This window comes from Scyliorhinus canicula, chromosome 13 (assembly GCF_902713615.1).
Source record: "Scyliorhinus canicula chromosome 13, sScyCan1.1, whole genome shotgun sequence".
Taxonomy (NCBI): Eukaryota; Metazoa; Chordata; class Chondrichthyes; order Carcharhiniformes; family Scyliorhinidae; genus Scyliorhinus; species Scyliorhinus canicula.
This window is the reverse complement of record NC_052158.1, coordinates 134,126,087-134,150,988: the sequence shown is the minus strand read 5'-3', so window position 1 is coordinate 134,150,988 and position 24,902 is coordinate 134,126,087.

Genomic DNA, 24,902 nt, shown 5'->3' with positions numbered 1-24,902 from the left:
GGGAGATAGAGAACCTAGTGGAGTGGGGCAGCGACAACAATCTATCCCTCAATGCCAGCAAAACCAAAGAGCTGCTCATTGACTTCAGGAAGCAAAGTACTGTACACACCCTTGTCAGCGTCAATGGCACCAAGGTGGAGATGGGTGACAGCTTCAAATTCCTAGGTGTGCACATCACCTAAAATCTGTCCTGGTCCACCCACGTCGACGCTACCACCAAGAAAGCACAACAGCGCCTATACTTCCTCAGAAAACTAGAGAAATTTGGCATGTCCATACTGACTCTTACCAAATTTACAGGTGCACCTAAGAAAGCATCCTATCTGGCTGCATCACAGCCTGGTATGAAACTGCTCGGCCCAAGATCGCAAAAAACTTCAGAGAGTCGTGAACACCACCCAGTCCATCACACGGACCCACCTTCCATCCATTGACTCCATTTACACTTCCCACTGCCTTGGGAAAGCGACAGCATAATCAAAGACCCTCCCACCCGGCTTACTCACTCGTCTTCCATCAGGCAGGAGATACAAAAGTCAGATCACACACAAACAGATTCAAAAACAGCTTCTTCCCCGCTGTTACCAGACTCCTAAACAACCCTTTCATGAACTGACCTGATTAATACTACACTCCTCTATGCTTCACCCGATGCCGGTGACTATGAATTTACATTGTGTACCTTTTGTTGCCCTATTATGTATTTTCTTTTCTTTTCATGTACAAAATGATCTGTTTGAGCTGCACGCAGAAAGATACTTTTCACTGTACCTCGGTACACATGACAGCAAACAAATCCAATCCAATTCAATCCCCTCTAATCTTGAATCATTATTTAGTTTAGCTGCAAATTTGTCCCATTTTCCTAATTAAAGTTTGTTTGTTTTCTCTTTTGTGCTGGTAGCACACCGCCGGCTTTCCATGGTGTGACTGGCATAGGTGTCTACCGGAATATGTCCAACCAGAGTTGACAACCCTCTTTGTATAGAGCATTCTTATAGATATTGTTTAAAGAGAGAAAAAAGTCAGTTGTTATTTTGCCAATTGTGCATATTCACAGAGATTTGTTTGCTTCTGAGGTTGTACAAATTAGTGTCACTGGAAATAATTTGTGGAAAAAACATTTTTTTAAAAAAGGAAGAATCCATGTAATGTATTCTGTTGTGACAGTGGATTAGAGCCCCAAATTATTTCCAGGCAAATTGAACTTTTTAAGGAAGACATGTGTTTTTAAGAGAAGTACAACCAAACACACTGAGCGAAAGGTGATGGTATGGAGTTACCACTTCGTGGAAAATTCCCATATCGATTATACTTGATGAACTAGTCCCGAGAGAACATGGAATGTCGCACCTAAAAGGTGTCAATATCTACTTGAGACAGAGACACTGAAGAGATGAAATGTAAAAGACTGAGGCAATGGAGACAATTGTCATATCTCAGCAGACATGCAAAGCCTACCTTCTGTTGAGTTATATCTTAGCATATGGAAATGATCTGGGTCGAAAGAAAATGGACACTGGGCGAAGGCCATGTTTGTTTTTTTCTTTTTCAGAAATATACAGAGAAATGAGTTAAAAAGCTAGCAGCAGATCTGATCTGTGTGTGCTGGTGTGTAAATGTACGAGTGGCACAGAGTTACAAAAAGACCATCGCTGCAAAGAGAGTCACCCCTGTAAAGAGACAAGGAGGCAAAGGATCTCCCTCTCTGTGCTTGAGGAAAGTTCAGCAGAAGTCACCGTTGAAAGGAAATCGGGCAGTCTCTTCAGTTACCCTGCAGAATCCCATGTCTCCAAACAAGCCGCTAGCTTGCCAGAGTCAGCTCTACCAGACTCATCCAACGTAATGGCTGCAACGTACCGCCATCTACTCTCACAGACAAGCCAAAGATTGATTTGTTTATTTTTTCTCAGTTAACTGGACTCAACTCAATTTAATACATTTGGACAGGGAAATGGGTATCCATGGGAGGAGGGATCCCTTTTAAGTGACCAACCAATGGGACAGGGAGAGTTGAATAAAAATGGGGAGCCAGCTAATTCTTCCTCACCCAGGAGCATAACAAAATTGGTGCCCCATTCGGAAGTTCAACAAGTTAGGGGAGCTTGTCCAGGGACCGGTTGTAACAAATCATATGATGTGAGCATGTCCAGTGCATGATGATGCCACTAAACATGTGATCTAGCCTTGGTGTGCATCTCTCTTTAAAAGTTCCTCCCAACATACAACACATGATTACTTTGATACCAACATGGTGCTGAAAGCTCTCACTTTAATGGGTACATAAACGTCATACTGGAGCACATTGTGTGGCATTAGACATTTCATCGGAGTTAATTCCACTCTGTATTCCTGCGTATTCTTTCTCACCTACAAGTGCAATTTTCTTCCTGCTGCGAAAATTATCATCAGTCTAAAGCATCCTTCCCCAAAGACATGGAGGTGCATAATTGTTCAGCGAGATTGGTTTTATTAGCAGAAGTGGAACTTGCACTTCACTAACCTGTTTGCTTTTCACAATCAAGTGCAACGTTTAAACAAATGGTGACTGCTTGAGTTGACAGCAGGTTAGATCTGTGATTAGCAAAACAAAAATGAGGACGATTCCAAACAAAAAAGCTGTCTCTGCACATATGCCCCGATGTTGCGGAAATGGGTGGAGACCGTAACAGGGCTGATTCTTCAACTGCAGATGTCATTCATGTCTGTCAGTCTATCATTCCCAGGCAGTTGTGTAAAACAAATGATAGGCTGCATTGCATAATGCCGTGTGTTTATACTGTGAAATACAGGATGGGCTGAGATCTTAGAGTCAATTCCCAAATTGATTATGTTGTGAAAAATTTAGAATTAGGTTTATTGTCACGTGTACTGAGGTACAGTGAAAAGTATTGTTCTTTGTGCAGTCCAGGCAGATCATCCCATACATGAAAAACTAGGACACACAATAAATACACAAAATGTAAGTACATGGACATCGGGTGAAGCATATAGAGTATGGTGCTGCAACAGTAGAGATGATGCGTAGAGGTCATTCAGGAGTCTGGTAACAGCGGGGAAGTAGCTGTTTTTGAATCTGTTAGTGCGTGCACAAATTAAAATTTGGTTAAGGGGCATCTTGACAATTTATTTCCACATTTTCCCACTGTGCAGATGTACATTCAAGTTAAAATGTGTCTTGTCAAAACAAAGAGTCTGTGGCTGCAAGGTGGTATTTGACTGTGATTTTTATCAGCACGCGATGTTGTTTTTAGCAGGAGGCTGCTACCTACTGCTGCAACACTGTAACTACACGTTACATAAACAAAACCCAACCATACAAACATATCTGATTGGAGACCAGAAAGCCAGAATATTAACAGGGGAAAACCATTCTGCCCCTCAAACCTGTTGTACCATTCAATAGGAATGACTACTCTGTCTCCCAACTCTACCTGTCTTGGTTCCATGGTTATTAATACCTTTACCACACAAAAACCCTTCAATCGGAGTTTTGCAATTTTCTGCGTATTTGCCCTGTGCAAGACATCATGTGCAAGGCCCGGTGGCTAATGTTTACAATAATACTGTTGAAGAAAATTGAAAATTATTATTGCTGACTTAACTCCATAGCCTGGTACATCACACATACACCAGTTCCTGACGCTCGATTACTGTTTCTGGCACATGGTAAACACTACCAGTCATCGATTTCTGTTGCTCTGCTTTTTATTCAAGATTGTTGCTGATGTTAGTTTTCACTCTCCCAATTGCAGTCGCTTTGTGCTACCCTGTATTTTTTTCAACTGTTTTATTTTTGTCTCTCTGTTCTCTGTCATTAGCCACCCAGATTTTCAGTGTCAGCCCCCATTTACTGGATTACCCATCTTATTATTTGCTAACTTCAGGGAATATGTTCTCAGCTTGGCTTGAACGTCTGAATCAATAACTCTAAGTCAACCCTTCTTCGTGCCTTTTCTATCTTTAAGCTCGACTGTTCCATTCTCCTGGCTGGCCTTCTGCCTCTGTAAAGTTGAGGTCATCCAAAATTCAGCTAACCATCTTCTTGCACCCACCAAGTGCCATTCACCCAACAACGCTCCCAATCAAGTAACAATTTAATTTTAAAGTTCTCATTCTTGTTTTCAAACCACTCCAATTTACCCCATCTTAAATCAATAATCTCTTCTGGCACCACAATCCTTTAAGGTATTTGCACTTATCTTATTCTCCCAAATTCCCCAATTTGAATCCCTGCACCAATGGTGGCTTTGTCTTTAGCTGCCTCGGTCTTCAGCCCTTGAATTCCTTCCACAGTTCTCTCCCTCTCACTCCTCCTTCCAGGAATACCTTCAAACCTCCCTATTTGACCAAGCTTTTGGTTGCTTATCCCAATACTTTGTCCTGAGGTCTGTATCAATATTATTTTGAGTGCCCCTGTGCACTTTTAAACATAATTTAAAGGTGCTTTATAAATACTATTTCCTGTTATATCCTATGTACTTTTCTTCTGTGTTGCTGATGGTAGGTCTGAGGTCTGTGGCAAGATAAATGAAGCAGTTATAGTGCTATTGTTTCACAGTAGTCCACACGACAGTGCTTGTCATTGAAAGCCATGTTTTGGCTCATTGAGCTGAATGATCAAACTCGACTGATCCAGCCAGCCCAATGAAGGAAAAGTGGTCGGACTAAAGGCTGACAAGTCCCCTAGATCTGATGACCTGCATCTTAGATTATACAGAAGTGGCTGAAGAGATACTGAATGCATTGGTTGTGACCTTCCAAAATTCCCCAGATTCTCAAAAGGTCACAGTACACATGTGACACCAGTATTCAAGAAAGGGGAGAGACAGGAGGCAGGAAACAATAGGCTGGTTGGCCTGACGTCTGTCTGATAAGGCTGGAATCCATTATTGAGGAAGCAGGAGCTTCTTCAATTTCGAAAATCTTAACATAATCAAGCAGAGACAACATAGTTTTCTGAAACGGAAATCATGTGTGGTGAGATAACCACTGTAGTTAGGTGAGTCATGTGTACTGCAGTAGGGGGATGTATGCCTGTACCTGTAATACAGGTTCCTCCGGTCAGCCCCTGCCGGCTAGCTCCGCCCACAGGGAGCTTATGTATAAATATGTACGAGAGCTGCTCAGTCCCTCAGTCTACAGTTGCGGATGGAGGGACAACATCGTACAGGAATAAAGCCTCTATTGTACCTGTCTCTCGGCTTTATGTATAATTGTTAGCGCCACAATTTATTCCTGTACGATTTCCCAGTCACCATGGACATCAGAGTCAAGCCTGACCGTCTGCAGCTGGATCCACACTCGCCTCACGCCAGAAAAGACTTTGATCACTGGCTGGCAGTCTTCGAGGCCTACATCTCTTCAGCACACCCTCCCCCGACGGAGGGTCAGAAAAAGCAACTCCTGTACTCCAGACTGAGCTCCAGCGTCTTTCCGCTCATTCGAGATGCGACCAACTACACCGCTGCTATCGAACTGCTCAAGGAGAATTATGCACCATCGACGAACACCCTGTTTGCGAGGCATCAACTGGCTACTCGCAGCCAGCAGCCGGGTGAGTCGATTGAGGACTTCTGGAGGGCCCTTATACCTCTGGTACGAGACTGCGACTGCCGGGCCCTCACAGCCACGGAGCACTCTAATCTAATCATGCGCGATGCCTTTGTCACAGGCATTGCATCGGACCCCATCCGGCAACGACTGCTGGAAGGGGTCGCTCCCGACCTCGCGGCCGTAAAGGCCCTGGCACTCTCCATGACGGCCGCCTCCCGTAGTGCGCAAACCTACTCCGCCAGCCACTCGGCCCACCCGTCCTACCCCTCGTGGACCCCACAAACGGCCCCCCAGGCCCATCCGTCCTACCCCGCGTGGAACCCGCAAACGGCCCCCCCAGCAGCCGCCCCCGCGCACCATGCCTGCGCTGCCCGCCGCACCGCACCCCCTGGGGGTCCCCACTGTTACTTCTGCGGTCAGCAGAAGCACCCTCGCCAACGCTGCCCGGCCCGCACAGCGACCTGCAAAGCTTGTGGCAAGAAAGGCCACTTTGCAGCGGTGTGTCAGTCCCGGACGGTCGCCGCTATCGCGCCGCAGGTCCCCTCGCCTCAGCCGCTCCCCCAATGGGCCCCGCCGTCCGCTTCTCCCGACCCCACGTGCGATCAGTGGGCGCCGCCATCTTTTGCCGCCCCCGCCACGTGCGCCCCATGGGCGCCGCCATCTTCATCTACCACAGCCATGTGCGTTCCATGGGCGCCGCCATTTTGTTCCGACCCCATGACGGGCGCTCCATGGACGCCGCCATTTTACCCACAGGTGCTGCGGATGCCGACATCTAGACTCCAGGGGCCGCCATCACGGGACACGGGTCGCTACCGCTCCTCGTCGGACTCATCGGACTCAATCGCCGACCAGCCACTGCTCGCCTCCGTTACGCTCGACCAGTCCCGTCCTCGCAACCTGGCACCCTCTTCCACATCGGTGCTGGTCAACGGCCATGTGACCTCCTGCCTCATAGACTCCGGGAGCACCGAGAGCTTCGTCCACCCAGACACGGTAAGGCGCTACTCCCTTGCGGTCCATCCCGCTGACCGACAGATCTCCCTTGCCTCCGGTTCCCACTCTGTCCCTATCCGGGGTTTCTGCCTGGTTAAACTCACTGTACAGGGCGTGGATTTCGACCGTTTCCGCCTGTACATTCTCCCCGACCTCTGCACTTCCCTCTTACTAGGCCTGGATTTCCAGTGCAATCTCCAGAGCCTCACCCTCAAATTCGGCGGACCCCTACCTCCCCTCACCGTTTGCGGCCTCGCGACCCTCAAGGTCGAGCCTCCCTCCCTCTTTGCCAATCTGACTGAGGATTGCAAGCCCGTCGCCACCAGGAGCAGACGGTACAGCACCCAGGACAAGGCCTTCATCAGGTCCGAAGTCCAGCGGCTGCTTCGGGAGGGTATCATCGAGGCCAGCAACAGCCCTTGGAGAGCCCAGGTGGTAGTGGTTAAGACTGGGGAGAAGCACAGGATGGTCGTGGACTACAGCCAGACCATCAACCGGTACACGCAGCTCGACGCGTACCCCCTCCCCCGCATTTCTGAGATGGTCAATCAGATTGCACAGTACCGGGTCTTCTCTACTATTGACCTGAAATCCGCCTACCACCAGCTCCCCATCCGTAAATCGGACCGTCCCTACACTGCCTTTGAGGCGGACGGTCGTCTGTACCAATTTCTGAGGGTTCCCTTCGGCGTCACGAATGGGGTCTCGGTCTTTCAGCGGGAAATGGATCGAATGGTTGACCGGTACGGGCTGCAGGCCACCTTCCCGTACCTCGATAATGTCACCATCTGCGGCCATAGCCAGCAGGACCATGATGCCAACCTTCATAAATTCCTCCACACCGCGTCTCTCCTGAATCTCACGTACAACAAGGAGAAATGCGTGTTCCGCACAGACCGCTTAGCCATCCTTGGCTACGTAGTCCAAAACGGACTACTGGGGCCCGATCCCGACCGCATGCGCCCCCTCATGGAGCTTCCGCTCCCCCACTGCCCCAAGGCCCTCAAACGCTGCCTTGGGTTTTTCTCTTATTACGCCCAGTGGGTCCCGCAATACGCAGACAAGGCCCGGCCACTTATCCAGTCCACACATTTTCCCCTCTCGGCCGAGGCACAACAGGCCTTCGCCTGCATCCGATCTGACATAGCCAAGGCGGGGATGCACGCCGTAGACGAGACTCTGCCATTCCAAGTAGAGAGCGACGCTTCAGATGTCGCTCTTGCCGCCACACTAAATCAGGCCGGCAGACCCGTGGCATTCTTTTCACGCACCCTCCACGCCTCTGAAATTCGGCATTCCTCTGTCGAAAAGGAGGCCCAGGCAATCGTTGAAGCAGTGCGGCACTGGAGGCATTACCTGGCCGGCAGGAGATTCACTCTCCTCACTGACCAACGGTCGGTAGCCTTCATGTTCAACAACACGCAGCGGGGCAAGATCAAGAACGACAAAATCTTGCGGTGGAGAATCGAGCTCTCCACCTTTAACTACGAGATCTTGTATCGCCCCGGCAAGCTCAACGAGCCCCCAGACGCCCTCTCCCGAGGTACATGTGCCAGCGCACAAGTGAACCAGCTCCGTGCCTTGCACAACAGCCTTTGCCACCCGGGGGTCACTCGCTTGTACCATCTGATCAAAGCCCGCAATCTGCCCTACTCCGTCGAGGAAGTACGGACAGTCACCAGAGACTGCCAGGTCTGTGCGGAGTGCAAGCCGCACTTCTACCGGCCAGATCGCGCGCGCCTGGTGAAAGCATCCCGCCCCTTTGAACGCCTCAGCGTGGATTTCAAAGGGCCCCTTCCCTCCATCGACCGCAACACCTACATCCTTAGTGTGGTCGACGAGTTTTCTAGGTTCCCCTTCGCCATCCCATGCCCGGATATGACGTCTGCCACCGTCATCAAAGCCCTGGATTCCATTTTTGCCCTGTTCGGTTTCCCCGACTATATCCACAGTGACCGGGGATCCTCGTTCATGAGCGATGAGCTGCGTCAGTTCCTGCTCAGCAGGGGTATCGCCTCCAGCAGGACGACCAGCTACAACCCCCGGGGAAACGGGCAGGTAGAGAGGGAGAACGGGACGGTATGGAGGGCCGTCCAGCTGGCCCTACGGTCCAGGAACCTCCCAGCCGCTCGCTGGCAGCAGGTCCTCCCTGATGCGCTCCATTCCATTCGGTCGCTACTGTGCACCGCAACTAACAGTACACCCCATGAACGTGTTTTTGCCTTCCCCAGGAAGTCCACATCCGGAGTGTCGCTCCCGACCTGGCTCACGACTCCGGGCCCAGTCCTTCTCCGTAGGCATGTCCGGCACCACAAGGCGGAACCCCTGGTGGACAAGGTACGCCTTCTCCACGCCAACCCCCAGTATGCCTACGTGGAGTTCCCCGACGGCCGCCAGGACACTGTCTCGCTCCGGGACCTGGCTCCCTCAGGTGCCGATCCCATGCCCACACCCCTTCCTGCGCCAACCCCAGCGCCCCCCTATTCGTCCCCATCAGGTCCATCCCTCATCCCCCTGCCCACCCTGGAGGACATGGAAGATTTCGGCTTGCTCTCGGAGTCCTCCCGCCAGCTGCCAGCACCAACACCGCCAGCACCTGCACAATCGGGGCCATCACCGCCTGTGCCGACGTCACCACCACAGCTACGCCGATCACAGCGGAACGTCCGACCACCGATTCGGCTCAACCTGTAACCTGCTAACCGGATGGACTCTTGATTTTCTATGTTGGACCCTCTTGTAAATAGTTTTCTTTTATATTACAGTTACATGTCACCCCCGCCGGACTCATTTTTACAGGGGGTGAATGTGGTGAGATAACCACTGTAGTTAGGTGAGTCATGTGTACTGCAGTAGGGGGATGTATGCCTGTACCTGTAATACAGGTTCCTCCGGTCAGCCCCTGCCGGCTAGCTCCGCCCACAGGGAGCTTATGTATAAATATGTACGAGAGCTGCTCAGTCCCTCAGTCTACAGTTGCGGATGGAGGGACAACATCGTACAGGAATAAAGCCTCTATTGTACCTGTCTCTCGGCTTTATGTATAATTGTTAGCGCCACATCATGTTTGACAATTTATTTGAGTTCTTTGTGGATGTAACAAGCGTATTAATATGACCAGGCTCTGGGTGTTTTCAATGGAAGAGAGCTTGAAACCATTCTGTAGCAAACAAATGAACATTTATTGACTATTTACACAGTTTACAGAGACAGACTTCAGCAGAATTCCATTCGAACCTTCTTCCCCCAACTTCCAGTTGCATGTGATCTGATATCACGAGTGATGCACTCTAGCAATTAGCATAATAATATTAACCTTTTACACAGCAACAAGATGGGCGGATAAATTCAATGAAGTGTCACATAAAACCTTATTATGTCAGATAAGGGCTCAAGATGTTGGGAATGATATCTGAATAAGGATTGAGGATTGGCTAACTCACAAGGAGCAGAGAGTCATGATAAATGGATCATTTTCAGGTTGCCAAAATATATCGGATGGATTGCCACTATTCATTATCTATATTAGTAACTTAGATGAAGGAGCCAGATTTGTGACAAAGATAGGCAGGAAAGAAAGTGTGAGGAGGACACAAAGGGCCTGAAAAGAATAGGGTAAATGAGTGGGCAAAAATGTGACAGATGGAGTATAATATGGGAAAATGTGAGGCCCACTTTCGTGGGAAGAATAGAAAAGCAGAACATTACTTTAAAGGAGAGACACTGCAGAATTCTTAAGTATAAAATTATGTAATAATAATTTTTTAACATTCACATTGCAACTGTGAAAATCCCCTAGTCGCCACACTAGTTCGGGTACACTGAGGGAGAATTCAAAATGTCCAATTCACCTCGCAAGCACGTCTTTTGGGACTTGTGGGAGGAATCCGGAGAAACCCCAAGCAGACACGGGGAGAACGTGCAGACTCCGCACAGACAGCGATCCAAGCCAGGAATCAAACCCGGATCCCAGGCGCTGTGAAGCAACGATGCTAACCACTGTGCTACTGTGGTTGTACATGAATCACAAAACGGTTGGCATGCAGGTACAGCAATTCATTAGGAAGGCAAATAGAACGTATTTATTGCAAGAGGGATGGAGTATAAAAGTGGAGATGTCTCACTCTACCTGTATAGGCTGTGAGATCTCACCTAGAGTACTGTGTACAGATTTAGCTTCCTTACTTTAAGAGAAATATATGCATTTGAGGCAGTTCAGAGAAGGTGCACTAGGATGATTTGTGGGATGAAGGGGATGTCTTACAAGGAAAGGTTGAACAGCTTGAGCCTATACAGCAAGTCCTCCCTTAAAGTTGTAGTTGCGTTCCTGAAAAATCGCAACTTTAAGTGGGATGACTTTAAGTGAATAATACGTTGCCATTGGAATCAATGTTAAAACCACAGTTAGATTGCTTTGGATATTTCTCACCTAGAAAAAAAATGTAGAAGTTGAAATACTGAGGTACAGCACTGTGTATTCCTAGCAGGAATAACTCACAAAATAAAATAAATCTCTAAATATAAAATAAATACTCCGAAGATAGATACTTTAGGACCTTTCTCAGCAAAAAAATAAATAAATATTGTTAATTGAAATGCTGTACTTCCTAAATGCCTACTTTCATAAATGAAATGACCTTCAAAAACAATACATTTTAAAATGTAAAAGAATTGCAATATACTATAAATGTAAAACAATACAAACACCTGTGGTTTAAGATTGTCCATGCTCCATCTAGTGGCAGATGTTAATTGGTATAGGGAACAGCAGAAGAAATCCCCAGTGGTGGCAACGGACACCGAGAACTTGAATGTGAGAATGGAGGGGGGAAATGGGAGCCAGAGGACCTCAGGACAGAGGGGAGAAGTCAAAGTGTTGGGAAAAGGCCATGTGTGCATGTCGGCCACTGAATAGGAGGTTTGTGACAAATGTTGAACCTCATCATGTTAAGCTGTTAAAGTTAGAACAATGTTAACTGAGTCAATATTAAGCAGGGACTGTGCTCACCGCAGTTTAGAAGAATAAGAGATTGTTACTGAAGCATATAAGATTTTGAGAGGGCTTGACAGAGCAGAGACTGAGGGGATGGGGGCGATTCTCCAAAATGGAGACAAAGTGTTCGCGTCGTCGTGAACGCCGTGGCCCCCACAGAGGGCCAGCAGGGCGATGGAAAGGTTCACGCTGCTCCAGCCCCCCTTCCCACCGCCTAATGGGCGGCGCGCCAACCCGCGCATTGGCAGTTGGGCCGCTCCAACCTGCGCATGCGCTGGGGACTTCTTCAGCGCGCTGGCCCAGATGCAACATGGCGTGGGGATTCAGGGGCCGGCTGCGCAACAAAGTAGGCCCGGGGGATGGGGGGAGAGGCCAGCCTGCCGATCAGTGGGGCCCGATCGCGGAAAGACCCCATCGGAGGCCCCCCCCCCCCCGGTGAAGGAGAGCTTTCCCCCGCCCCACAGGCTGTCCCCCAACCCTTCATGGAGAGTTCCCACCGGCAGCGACCAGGGGTGAACGGCGTCGGTGGGACTCTGCTTGTTCCGCGCAGCTTCTAGCCCATACGGGTCGGAGAATTGGCGGCCCCACCAGTTCCAGCGGCCCACGGCTGGCACCACATCACTCGCGCCGGTGCAAATGGTGCCGATTCTCCGCACCTCGGAGAATCGCGCGCCAGGGAGTCATAGTGCGATTGCGCCGATTCTCCGGCCCGGCGTGGGGCTCGGAGAATCACGCCCGATGTTTCTTCTTGTGGGGGAATCTCGAACTAGGGGATATAGTTTGAGAATAAGGGATGTCCCATTTCAGTACCAGCCTCCCCGGACAGGCGCCGGAATGTGGCGACTAGGGGCTTTTCACAGTAACTTCATTGACAATAAGCGATTTTTATTTCATTTAATTTCAGACAGAGATGAGAAGGAATGTGTTCTCCTGAAGTGACATTAATCTTTGGAATTCTTTACCCCAGAGTACAGTGGAGACTGGGTCATTGAATATATTCAAGACTGAGTTCGTCAGATCGACAATGAAGCTAAGGATTACGAGTGTGTTGCTAATTGTGCTTTACACTTAATTTTCTCTGTTTTATAACCTTGCTCTAGAGTCGCCAGGTATCTTTATGATACCACCACGAGGTTCAAGTTCAAGTGCTGATCTATAACTCAATACACCAGCTAGTAAGTTTCAAATCAAAACACATTCATTATACAGTCAATCACTACTCATGCATAAAAATCGACTTACTAGACTATCTCTGACACTAAAAGGCCTATACTTAGCTTTGGAACTGGCCCACCAGGTCAGGGGAACAAATGGCCTTTCGTTCGATTCTGAGTCTGCAGGCTTCAAAGCTGGTATGGACTAGTTGCTAGGAGCGCCTATCTCGTAGCGTGTGTTGACTGGAGACTTACTTGGTCGGTGCAGCTGCTAGGCCGGTCACGGTCAAGGGTTAGAGATAGAGATAGAGAAATACAGCACAGAACAGTTGTTTCGAGCTGCTGAGAGACCCTGCCAAGAAGGACGAACTGAACTTGGGGACTCTATTTTATAGTCCCCAGGGGTTTCGTGCCCTTGTGGGCGGACCCTGTACCTAGTTCCAATTGATTGGACTAAGTTCTGATCATTTGAATTAATTTCTCCAATACTGGAGCTGTTCCCTGATCTCTGGGCGGTTCCTAAATGTCCGTTGACCTTCCTTTGTCTTGGCTCCTGCTGGCGCTGAGGAGTCTGGTTTGGTCTTGATTACTTCAATGTATCTAATTGTTCCTGGGGATTGCTCATTAATATGTAGATGGCTTTTGGTTTCGGTTCTGTCTGGGTTCTGAAAGTCTTAATACACAGGAAACCTTGTACCTGCTTGTTTTCCTGTCCTTGGCCATTTCTCCCTGCATTCTTAGCGGATCTCCATTTTGGAATCGGGAAGTGGCCAACCCAGGTGGCTACAGGTGCAGGCAGGAAAGTAGAGTTAGTCATGATCCTATTGAATAATGGAACAGGCTCGAGAGGCCAATTGGCCTAACCTGCTGTGATTTCTTATTGGGTTAAAGAAGTACCACATCATTCCTTAAGTTCAGTTTATGCTCCTGCTTTAAGATACTCTTTCCTTCCTACCTTGATAAAGCTTATATGTAAGAAAGAAAATTTTGTATTTATATAGTTCGGAGTGACTTAATTTTCAGTCAGCTATTCCTAATTGCCCTCTTGCTTGACCTATTATAGTCTCTCGTACTCTGAACTTGAATACAAAGTCTTCAACCTATCATTCACTCCGTCTATTCCTTTCAGTCCTTCTACTTTGTGAGTCAGCAGTTGAAGGAATACAGCTATAAATATGGAGTTATAAGATGAACCCATTATAAATAAGGAGATATTAGTTTTAAAAGAATGATTCTCCTCTGAACTTGGGACTAAAAATTAAGAGCAAAATTAGTCTGCTGGACAAAGGTTCATGAGTTAGTAAGGTTTATAAACAGGCCTGGACATGATTGTGTGCTCAAGGACAACAACATCCTGTGGAATAGAATATGGTACAACCTCTAACACAGGGCAATCCTGAAAAAAACAGGAATTGGCCTCGACATCACCTCAGCAGGGCATTGAAACATTGTGAGATACTACAATCTAACAATGGACAACCTTAAGTATGACCTCACCAGCTTGTCAACTGAATCCTAGAAATTGAGTGTATTGGCCGTCAAATGCATCTTTTTTGCTTGGAGGATGTTAACTAAAGTGAAGGATATTGACAAAAACAACGGATGTTGTACAGCATGAGTGCTCAACATGCTTCTTACTGGTTCAGTTATTTTATGGTATAAATATTGTTTCCACACAGTAGGATTTTTAGATTAATTGGATTCACCCAAGGTAAAGGCATAGCTGCTGTAGTTTAACAATGATAGTTCCCCCCCCCCCCCCTTAATGGGAATAGTGGTATATTGCTAGACTCAGTAGCTTTCTACCTGGGGTTTTAAGGCAAATACTACTTTACATAGTGATTGATATCTTAAATAGCGCTGTGTAATGTTAATAAGACTTGGATTCTCTATTATAAACAAGATTATACTTTATTTTCCTGCAACTATCAATGTTGTGATTCAATTACCATCAAAAATTCATTGCATGTTCAGTTCTTTAATACACTTTATGTAATTTAGAAAATATATTGTCTCGTATAGTCTTCTGCATCCAAAATCGAGAACCCACTTCTGTACACTTTTCACTAGAGAGGTACACTGTTGAGAGGTGCTAGGACTAAAACGTGTTGAAAAGGCCATCTGGAGGATGGTAATATTCTCTGATGTTTACTTTCCTTTGAGGAGAGTTAGATCAGTTCTCCAAACCCATTTAAGTGTCTCTGAGGCCTGCCTTTCTCAACCTTAACTGAGAGTGATAGTCACCACTGTTGTATATATCACATACGAGATGTAGTATGGTCAGGTAAATGTACTACAGGTACGGGGGCAGATCCCTGCCTGCTGGCTCCGCCCAGTAGGCGGAGTATAAATGTGTGTGCTCACCGAGCTGCAGCCATTTCAGCAGCAGCTGCAGGAGGCTACACATCTCTGCTTAATAAAGCCTTGATTACACTCTACTCTCGTCTCGTCGTAACTGATAGTGCATCAATTTATTAAGCAGATATTTTACAATGATGGACATCCACATTAAGTCTGATCGCCTGCACACGCCACATTGGGTGGATATGGTGCTGGAGAAGGGGGTAGTGCAGAGGCCGGGGTGGAAACTGGATGTGGGGCTTTTGGGGAACCAAGTATTCTGTGAAAAAATTGAAAAGGTAATTAAGGAATATGTAAGATTCAACTGTACGGGTGAGGTGTCAATGGCAGTCTTCTGGGAGGCTCTAAAGGCGGTAATGAGGGGTGAGGTAATTTCGTTTAAGGCCAGGGTGGACAAAGAGGAGAGGTTGGAGCGGCAGAGGCTAATAGATGAGATGTTGGAGGCAGATAGGAGTTATGCGGAGGATGGGGACCCAGTGATGCTGGGAAAGAGGAAGGAACTACAGGCGAGCTTCGACCGACTATCCACCAGGAAGGCAGTGTGCCAACTGAGGCGAGCGAGGGGTGCAGTTTATGAGCATGGAGACAAGGTATGTTAGCAGGTCAGCTGTGGAGGGAGGCAGCAGCAAGGGAAATTCTTCAGGTAAGGGATAGGGCCGGGAAGTTGGTGGTGGCTCCGGAGCTGATTAACAAGGTTTTTGAGGAATTCTATGAGAGGTTCATAGATCATAGAATTTACAGTGCAGAAGGAGGCCATTCGGCCCATCGAGTCTGCACCGGCTCTTGGAAAGAGCACCCTACCCATGGTCAACACCTCCACCCTACCCTATCCCAATAACCCCACCCAACACGAAGGGCAATTTTGGACACTAAGGGCAATTTATCATGGCCAATCCACCTAACCTGCACATCTTTGGACTGTACAGGTTGTACAGGTCAGAGCCACCCGGGGGAGACCGTGAGATGCAGGAATTTCTGGATGGGCTGGAGTACCCGAGGTTAGGGGAGGGAGACAAGGCTACATTAGAAGGAGCAATACTGGAGCAGGAGGTAAAAGACGCGATTGAGAGGATGCAGTCGGGGAAGGTGGCAGGCCGGATGGGTTTCCAGAGGAATATTATAAAAAATTTAAGGATAAGTTGGCACCCCTGATGGTAGGGATGTTTGAAGAGGCGATAGGGAAGGGAGTGCTGCCGCAAACCTTGGGGCAGGCATCGATTTCACTGTTGCTTAAAAAGGATAAGGATCCGACAGAGTGTGGGTCGTATAGGCCCATATCACTTCTTAATGTAGACGCAAAAGTATTGGCAAAGGTACTGGCGGGTAGGCTGGAGGGGTGCCTCCCGATGATGATAGGTGAGGATCAGACAGGGTTCGTGAAAGGGAGGCAGTTGTTTTTGAATATTAGGAGGGTCTTGAACATCGTTATGGCACCGGCGGAAGGGAAGAAAACAGAGATGGTGGTGGCACTGGACACCGAGAAGGCGTTTGATCTGGTGGAATGGGGGTACCTGATGGCAGTGCTGGAACGGTTTGGAATTGGACCAAGATTTGTGAACTGGGTAAAGTTGGGGGCAGAGTCGAGGGAAATGCCGATCCGGGAGAACCACAGATTTGAGCCAGGGAGGTGGGACGGAAGCTTTCGGAAATGGGAAGAGAAGGGGATTAAGACTCTAAAAGGTTTGTTTCCTCGGGGTCGATTTGCAGGATTGAGGGAGCTGGAAGCGAAGTATGGGCTGGAGCAGGGAGAAGTGTTTAGGTATATGCAGGTTCGGGACTTTGCCAGGAAGGAGATACAGAGTTTCCCGGAGGAACCGGCCTCCACGTTGTTGGGGGAGGTGCTGGCGGCAAGTGCACTGGAGAAGGGGACAGTGTCAGTGGTATACGGAGCTATGTTGGAAAAGCATAAGGCACCACTGGAGGGGACCAAAGCGAAGCGGGAGGAAGAATTGGGAGAGGAGGGGGTCTGGTGTGAGGTGCTCCGGAGAGTGAATGCCTCCACCTCGTGTGCGAGGTTGGGGCTAATACAACTGAAGGTGGTGTAAAGGGCATACGTCACGAGGGAAAGGGTGAGCTGATTCTTTGAAGGGGTAGAAAATGTTTGAGAACGTTGTGGGGGGGGGGGGCCCCGCTAATCACATTCATATGTTTTGGTCTTGTCCAAAGGCTAGGGGATTACTGGAAGGAGGAGTTCAGGGTAATTTCCAAGGTGGTGCATGTGAAGCTGGACCCGGGCCCCCAGGAGGCCATATTCGGGGTGTCGGATCAGCCAGGGTTGGAAACGGGTGCGGAGGCAGATATCGTAGCCTTCGCCTCGTTGATCACCCGAAGGCGGATCCTGCTGGGATGGAGAGCGGCCTCTCCACCCTGTGCCCTGGCGTGGCGAGGGGACCTGTTGGAATACTTGACCCTTGAGAAGGTTAAGTTCGAACTGAGGGGCAGCTCGGAGGGGTTCTACATGTCATGGGCACTATTTATTATGCACTTTCAAGAACTGGATAACATTGAATATTAGTTGGGGGGGGGGGGAGGGTGGGTGGGGTGCGGGGGAAGGGGGGCTGTGTATGTTGAAGATGGCTATGGGTAATCCCTGATTCCTTTTTTTTTCTTTGTCATTTGTTTATGTTAACATGCGGGCTGATGTCTGGGCATGGTGGGAGGATGGGATCGTTGTTACTGTTATGGGTTTGAGATATTTGTTGTTGGTTATTGATTGTTGTTGGGTGTAAATTCGGGAGAAAAATTGTGAAAAAGGAGGAGAGTAAAAATATTTTTTTTAAAGTCTGATCGCCTGCAGCTGCACCCTTAAGCAGACAACGCCAATTCGGCCTTCGCCCATTGGCTAGCTTGCTTTGAAGCCGACACTGGATCTGCGACAGAACCACCCTCAGAGGCACAGAAACTCCAGATCCTGTATACGCGGCTGAGCTCCGATGTCTTTCCCCTCATCCTGAATGCGCCTACCTACACTGAGACCATGGCGCTACTGAAAGAGAACTACACTCAGCAGACCAACAAACTCTAAGCCAGGCATCTTCTGTCCACGCGGCATCAACTCCCCGGTGAGTCTGTGGAAGATTTCTGGTGTGCCCTGCACGCCCTGGCGAGGGACTGCGATTGCCAGGCCGTTTCGGCCGCTGAACATTCCGAACTCCTAATCAGGGATGCTTTTGTTCCGGGCATAGGTCGGCGTACATCCGCCAGCGCCTCCTAGAAGGGGTTACCTTGACCTCGTGGCGACCAAGAAACTCGCGATCTCACTGACGGTCGCCTCCCGTAATGTACAAGCGTACGCCCCCGACCGCACGGCGCTCCCCTCCTGGACATTGTGGATCCCACCAGTGAGCACCCCATCGTGGACCCCACCAGCGACCGCCCCCAGCCAACCCCAAGCCTGCGCCGCGTGGCAGCCAGCCAACCCCCGGGGACCCAAGTGCTACTTCTGTGGACAGACAAAGCACCACCGGCAGCGCTGCCTGGCGGGAGGGCACTCTGCAAGGCCTATGGGAAGAAAAGACATTTCGCTGCTGTGCACCAGGCCTGCCCGGTCACCGCTTTAACCAGGCCCATTGTCCCTGCACCCCCCACATGCGACCCGTGGGTGCCGCCATTTTCGCCCCCTCAACCCATGTGTGGTCCGTGGGTGCCGCCATCTTCCTCGCCTCAGGACACATGCGGCCCTTGGGCGCTGCCATCTTCCCCCCATCAGGCCTTGCGCGGCCCGTGGCCACCGCCATCTTCCCCGTCTCAGGAGCCCTGCCCGTCAGGCACCTCATCAGGCCGCTCATCGCCTGCAACCGCCGTCGACCAGCCAGGGGCCTTCCAACACCAGCTACAGCTCGCCTCCTTCATGATCGACCAATCCCAGCTGCACAACCTCGCAACCACGTCGACGATGGTAAGGGTCGATGGGCACAAGACATCTTGCCTTCTTGACTCCGGGAGCACAGAGAGCTTCATCCACCCCAATAAGGTAAGGCACTGCTCCCTCGTGGTACACCCCATTAACCAGAGAATCTCCCTGGCCTCCGGATCCCATTCCGTGGAGATCCGGGGAAACTGCACCGCCACCCTCACCATCCAGGGCGTAGAGTTCAGCGACTTCCGGCTCTACATCCTCCCCAACCTTTGCTCTGCTTTGCTACTCAGCCTGGACTTCCAGTGCAACCTCTAAAGTCTCACCCTGAAATTCAGCAGCCCCCTACCACCCCTTACTGTATGCAGTCTCACGACCCTTCAGGTCGACCCGCCTTCTCTGTTTGCAAACCTCACCCCGGATTGCATACCCGTCGCCACCAGGAGCAGACAGTACAGTGCCCAGGACAGGACCTTCATCAGGTCTGAGGTCCAGCGGCTGCTGCAGGAAGGCATTATCGAGGCCAGCAACATCCCCGGAGAGCCCAGTGGTAGTTGTGAAAACTGGAGAGAAAAACAGGATGGTTGTTGACTAGTCAGACCATCAATCGGTACACATAGCTCGACACGTACCCCCTCCCTCGCATATCTGATATGGTCAATCAGATTGCACAGTACCAGGTCTTCTCGACAGTGGACCTGAAATCTGCCCACTACCAGCTCCCCATCCGCAAGGCGAACCGCCCATACACTGCGTTTGAAGCGGACGGCTGCCTTTACCACTTCCATAGGGTTCCCTTCAGCGTCACTAACGGAGTCTTGGTCTTGCAGCGGGAGATGGACCGAATGGTTGACCGGTACGGACTGTAGACCACCTTCCTGTACCTGGATAACGTCTCCATCTGCGGCCACGACCAGCAGGACCACGACACTAACCTTTCCAAATTCCTCCACACAGCCAAACTCCTCAACCTTACGTAGAACAAGGAGAAGTGCGTGTTCAGCACCAACCGCTTAGCCATCCTCGGCTATGTGGTGCAAAATGGAGTTCTAGGGCCCGACCCCGATCGCGATGCCCCCTCATGGAACTCCCCCTCTCCACTTCCCCAAGGCCCTCAAACGATGCCTAGGGTTCTTCTCGTACTACACCCAGTGAGTCCCTAACTATGCGGACAAGACCAGCCCTCTCATCTGTCCTCCCCTTGGTCCCACCCAGGGATGAAGATGAGGTCGACACGCTCCCGGAGTCACCGGTGTTCGAGCCGACACCTGTATCGCCACCGGGACTGCGGCGCTCACAACGGAGGATCAAGGCACCCGATCGGCTGAATTTGTGAACTTTCCCCACTGTGTTAACCTTAAAATACATGTGAATAGTTTGCCGCCACCCCTGCTGGACTCTTTTTTAACAGGGGGTGAATGTGGTATTCACCACTGTTGTATATACATCACATACGAAATGTAATACGGTAAGGCTCCTGTGCTACAGGTACGGGAGTAGATCCCTGCCTGCTGGCTCCGCCCAGTAGGCGGAGTATAAATGTGTGGGCTCACTGAGCTGCAGCCATTTCGGCTGCAGCTGCGGGAGGCGACACATCTCTGCTTAATAAAGCCTCGATTACACTCTACTCTTGTCTCGTCGTAATTGATAGTGCATCAGTGAGAATGATCATCTAAAGGGTACAACTGATCTGGAATAATCTTAAAAAGGAGCTAGGATTATAATCCATTTCAAACCCATGTCAATATATTTACAGAGATGCAATAATGCTGCTTGTGCACAGAAAAGTGCTTCGGACTGCTTACTATTATGGAAAAAGGTTAGATCCGACACATGGAGGTAAAGGAAAAACATAAAAAGACTTGAATGGATGGTTAAAGAGAAGGATTTTAAGGTGTTTTTTGAAAGGAGGGAAGGAGGTATCAAGGTGAAATAAGGTACATAAGTGTACAATAAGTGTACAATAATGGAGAGGAGGGAGTAATCTGGTGTTTGATTGCAGAATTAAGTGGCCAGAAGAGGAGGTCATTAAAGAAGGATGGAGTGAGATTACAGAGGAATTTGAAAGCAAGTTTGACGATCTTGCAGTTGCTTCCCCTGAGCTCACAACTACATACAACCCCATCATCATCAGTGCATGTATGCTACATTTGCTGCAGCTGAAACTTTTCGGTAAAATAAAATTGAGTCAATCGTATGGATAGAAATGTCAGAAGGGAAAAGGAAATCAGCTTTGATTTTCAAATGTTTTCTCAGGCAGCGATAATGTGGCATTCCGAATTCTCATGAATCCATGATCAGCTAAAAGCAGAGTATTTGACCTACTTCATGGTTCTGTCACATGCTTTTGGAAAGCTTAAGTATGTAACTCTTAAATAATTTGTAGGTCAGATTTTTAGAAGTCACCTCCTTTTAAAACCTGAGTGCCATAATATCGAGAATGTTTCTTGTATTTTAATTAGGTCAGGACTAACAGTGCTATAGTCTAAGGTATTCATTACTCAAGTGACTCCTCGCAAGATAGAAACAGTCTGATAGTAGCAGAAATTGGGGCACAATTGTGGTTTAACCAGAGACTCCTCTTATTAAGCACAAAAAAAACCAACTCACAATGAGTTTGTAGTCTGTTCAGAACTACGAAATGCTTTTAAATGTAGATGTATTTATTAGCCTGCCTTACAGTGCAGACTCCTATCACCCGTGCATGTTCAATCCTGTTTTTTTCTTATTCTTTAATGGGATGTGAGCATTGCTGGCAAGGCCAGCATTTTTTGCCCATCCCTAAATGCCCCTATGTGCCAGGTAGCTTGTGAGGCCATTTCAGAGGGCAGTTGAGAGTCAACCAGATGGGTGAGGGTCTGGAGTCACATGCAGGCCAGGCCGGGCAAGGGTGGCAGATTTCCTTTCCTGGAGGTCATTCGTGAACCAGATGGGTTTTTACAACAATCGATGATCGTTGTCATGGTCACCATGGCTGAGACCAACTTTCAATTCCAGAGTTATTAATTTAGTGTTTAAATTAAGTTGCCATGGTGAGATGTGAACCCAAGACCCCAGCAGATTACCCTGAGCCTTTGGGTTACTAGTCCAATGACATTAACACCATGACACCGTCTCCCCTGTGTCATGCACATTTGACTACATGTATGTCTACTAATGCATGTGTGATTGCATGGGAAATAATGTGTGTGTACCAATACATGTGTGTATAATTGTATGTGCATTGATATTGTTTACCTCTGCATATGTGTGCCGAAAAGTATTTATGAACCAGATATCAGTAAATGTGCATGTATAGGGGTACATATATGAGTCCAAATCTACATCTGTGTTATATATTGTTTTCCAATCCCTCCATAGAGCCTCCCCAGCTCTAGCCTGAGCCCGCTCCAATTCCGGCCTCTTCTTCATCCCTGTTTTTCATTGCTCCACTGTTGGCTGACATGCCTTCAGCTGCCCAGGCTCAAAACTGGGAATATCCTCCCCAAACTTCTCTATCTCTCTGACTCGTTGTTCTCCTTCAAAACACTCCTTGAGACCTATCCTGTTGTCTGTGCTCCTACTATCTTCTGATGTGGTATAGCAGGATTGAGCTCCTGTGAAGCACATTGGGATGTTTTATGGGGAGGCAGTGGCATAGTGGTATTGTCACTAGATTAGTAATCCAGAGACCCAGGGTAATGCTCTGGGGTCCCGGGTTCGAATCCCCCCCACTGCAGATGGTGAAATTTGAATTCAATCAAATTCAATTAGAAGTCTAATGATGACCATGAAACAAACCATTGCCGATTGTCGAAAAACCCATCTGGTTCTCCTTTAGGGAAGGAAATCTGCCGTCCTTACCCAGTCTGGCCTATATGTGACGCCAGCCCCACACAGCAATGTGGTTGATTCTTAACTGCCCCCCCCCCCACCGCCACCCACCATCATAATATCCACTCATGGAAATAATGAAATGCAGACAGGCAGTGATTGACACACAGGATAACCAATGAACACACACGACACAGAACAACCAATCACCAGACAGGACACCACCACTATAAAACACACAAGGCATTAAGACTTTGCCTCTTCTCACTGGATACAGCTCCAGAGATAGTTAGAGTGCACAAGGCCATGCGCACCTTCTCCATGTGATAGAGAGCTAGTCTGGACAGGCCAGTCTGAGGTTATCAGTTTAGATTAATAGAGTGTTAACCCACAGCAGATTATGTACAGCAATCAGCAGGTTCAATAAAACAGTGTTGGACCATCTCCTGTGTCGGAAGCCTGTTTCTAGTCTCTCTGCATCCAGCTGCAGTCGGTGGTAAACCAACTCAGATAATACATCATGGTACCAGGGAACTATTAACTCTAATGAACCTACCTCGTGTGACTCTGCAACGACCAGCAAGCAACCATCCAGCGGCATGGAAAAGATCCAGCCCCCTCCGCAACTCTGGATCTCCGGCAACCTCGGCGCCATCTGGAAGGTCTTCAAACAGAAGTTCCTCCTGTATATCGAGGCCTCCGACCTCGAGGCAGCATCGGATGCCAGGAAGATCGCGCTGTTCCTGTCGACTGCGGGGGGTCACGGCATCCACATCTTTAACTCACTCAAGTTTGCCGATGGCGAAGACAAGACGACGTTCAAGACAGTTCTGCTGAAATTCGACAGCCACTGCGAAGTCGAGGAGAATGAGAGCTTTGAACGGTACATCTTTCAACAGAGGCTTCAGGATAAGGATGAACCTTTTCAATCCTTCTTGACCCATCTCCGCATCCTAGCGCAGTCATGTAATTATGACTCAGCGGCTGATTCCATGATCCGGGATCAGATTGTTTTCGGGGTCCAGTCCGACTCCCTGCGGGAGCAGCTCCTCAAAATCAAACAGTTGACCCTCTCTGTTGCCATTGAAACGTGCGTTGTCCATGAGCATGCCAGGAATCGTTACTTCCCGCATCAGGGTGGCAGAAACTGCAAAACTAGCCTCCCACGAGGCAGAAAGGGTGCAGGCCGTAGCAAAAATGCAAGGTCTGAGCATCGGGGAGAGTGGCCATTTTGTGTGCTTTTCCTGGGTCCTTCCGCATGCGCACCACTACCGGGAGGACGATGAGGCCTAAGACCCTATGTGTGAACATCGGCCAACCGCACTGCGCATGCACGACGGCGCACAGAAGGCACTGACGTCAGCGTCATGACGAGTCCAAATTGTGGCTCCCCCCATTTAAAGCCGCAATGTCCAGCCAAAGGAAGGCGATGTCTACAGTGTGGAAAGCCTGGGCATTATGCGGCCCTCTGCAGGTCCGCTCCACCGACCAACAGCCAGCGATCCCAGCTGCAAGACAGACGTATCCACTGTGTACAACAAGGCATGCAGGATTCTGATCCCGAAAGCCCAATGGACCCCGATGTTGACTGCCTCGAGTCTCCATATTGGGTGGGCATCATCACCACATGTGAGCTGGTCTCCACCGTGCCTGCAAACCGCCTTTCAATCCTGAGTGTGGATCCTGACGACGAGTGATGTGCTGTCATCCCGGTCAACCAGTGTCGCATCCGATTCAAATTGGACACTGGCGCGTCTGCGGATCTCATATCACAGTCAGACCTCGACAGTATCCGAAACCAACCTAGCATTCTTCCACCAGCCTGCCAGCTCTTTGATTACAATGGAAATGCCATAGCTGCCAGTGGATCATGTCAGCTCGGTGTATCTCACAAGGCAATCAAGGCGACGTTAAGATTCGAGATCGTCCTGCCTGACAGCCACTGATGAATGAGTAATCCAAATACGCGAAGAAACTGCCAAAGATCCTCTACTACGGCGTGTGATGCAACACATCGGCCATGGCTGGCAAAAGGGGCAGTGCCCCCAGTTCTTCAATGTTAAGGACGAGTTAACGGTTGTTGAGGGGATCCTTCTTAAACTGGATAGAATCGTCATTCCCCGAAGCATACAAACCATGGTGCTCAGACAGATCCATGAGGGTCACCTTGGGG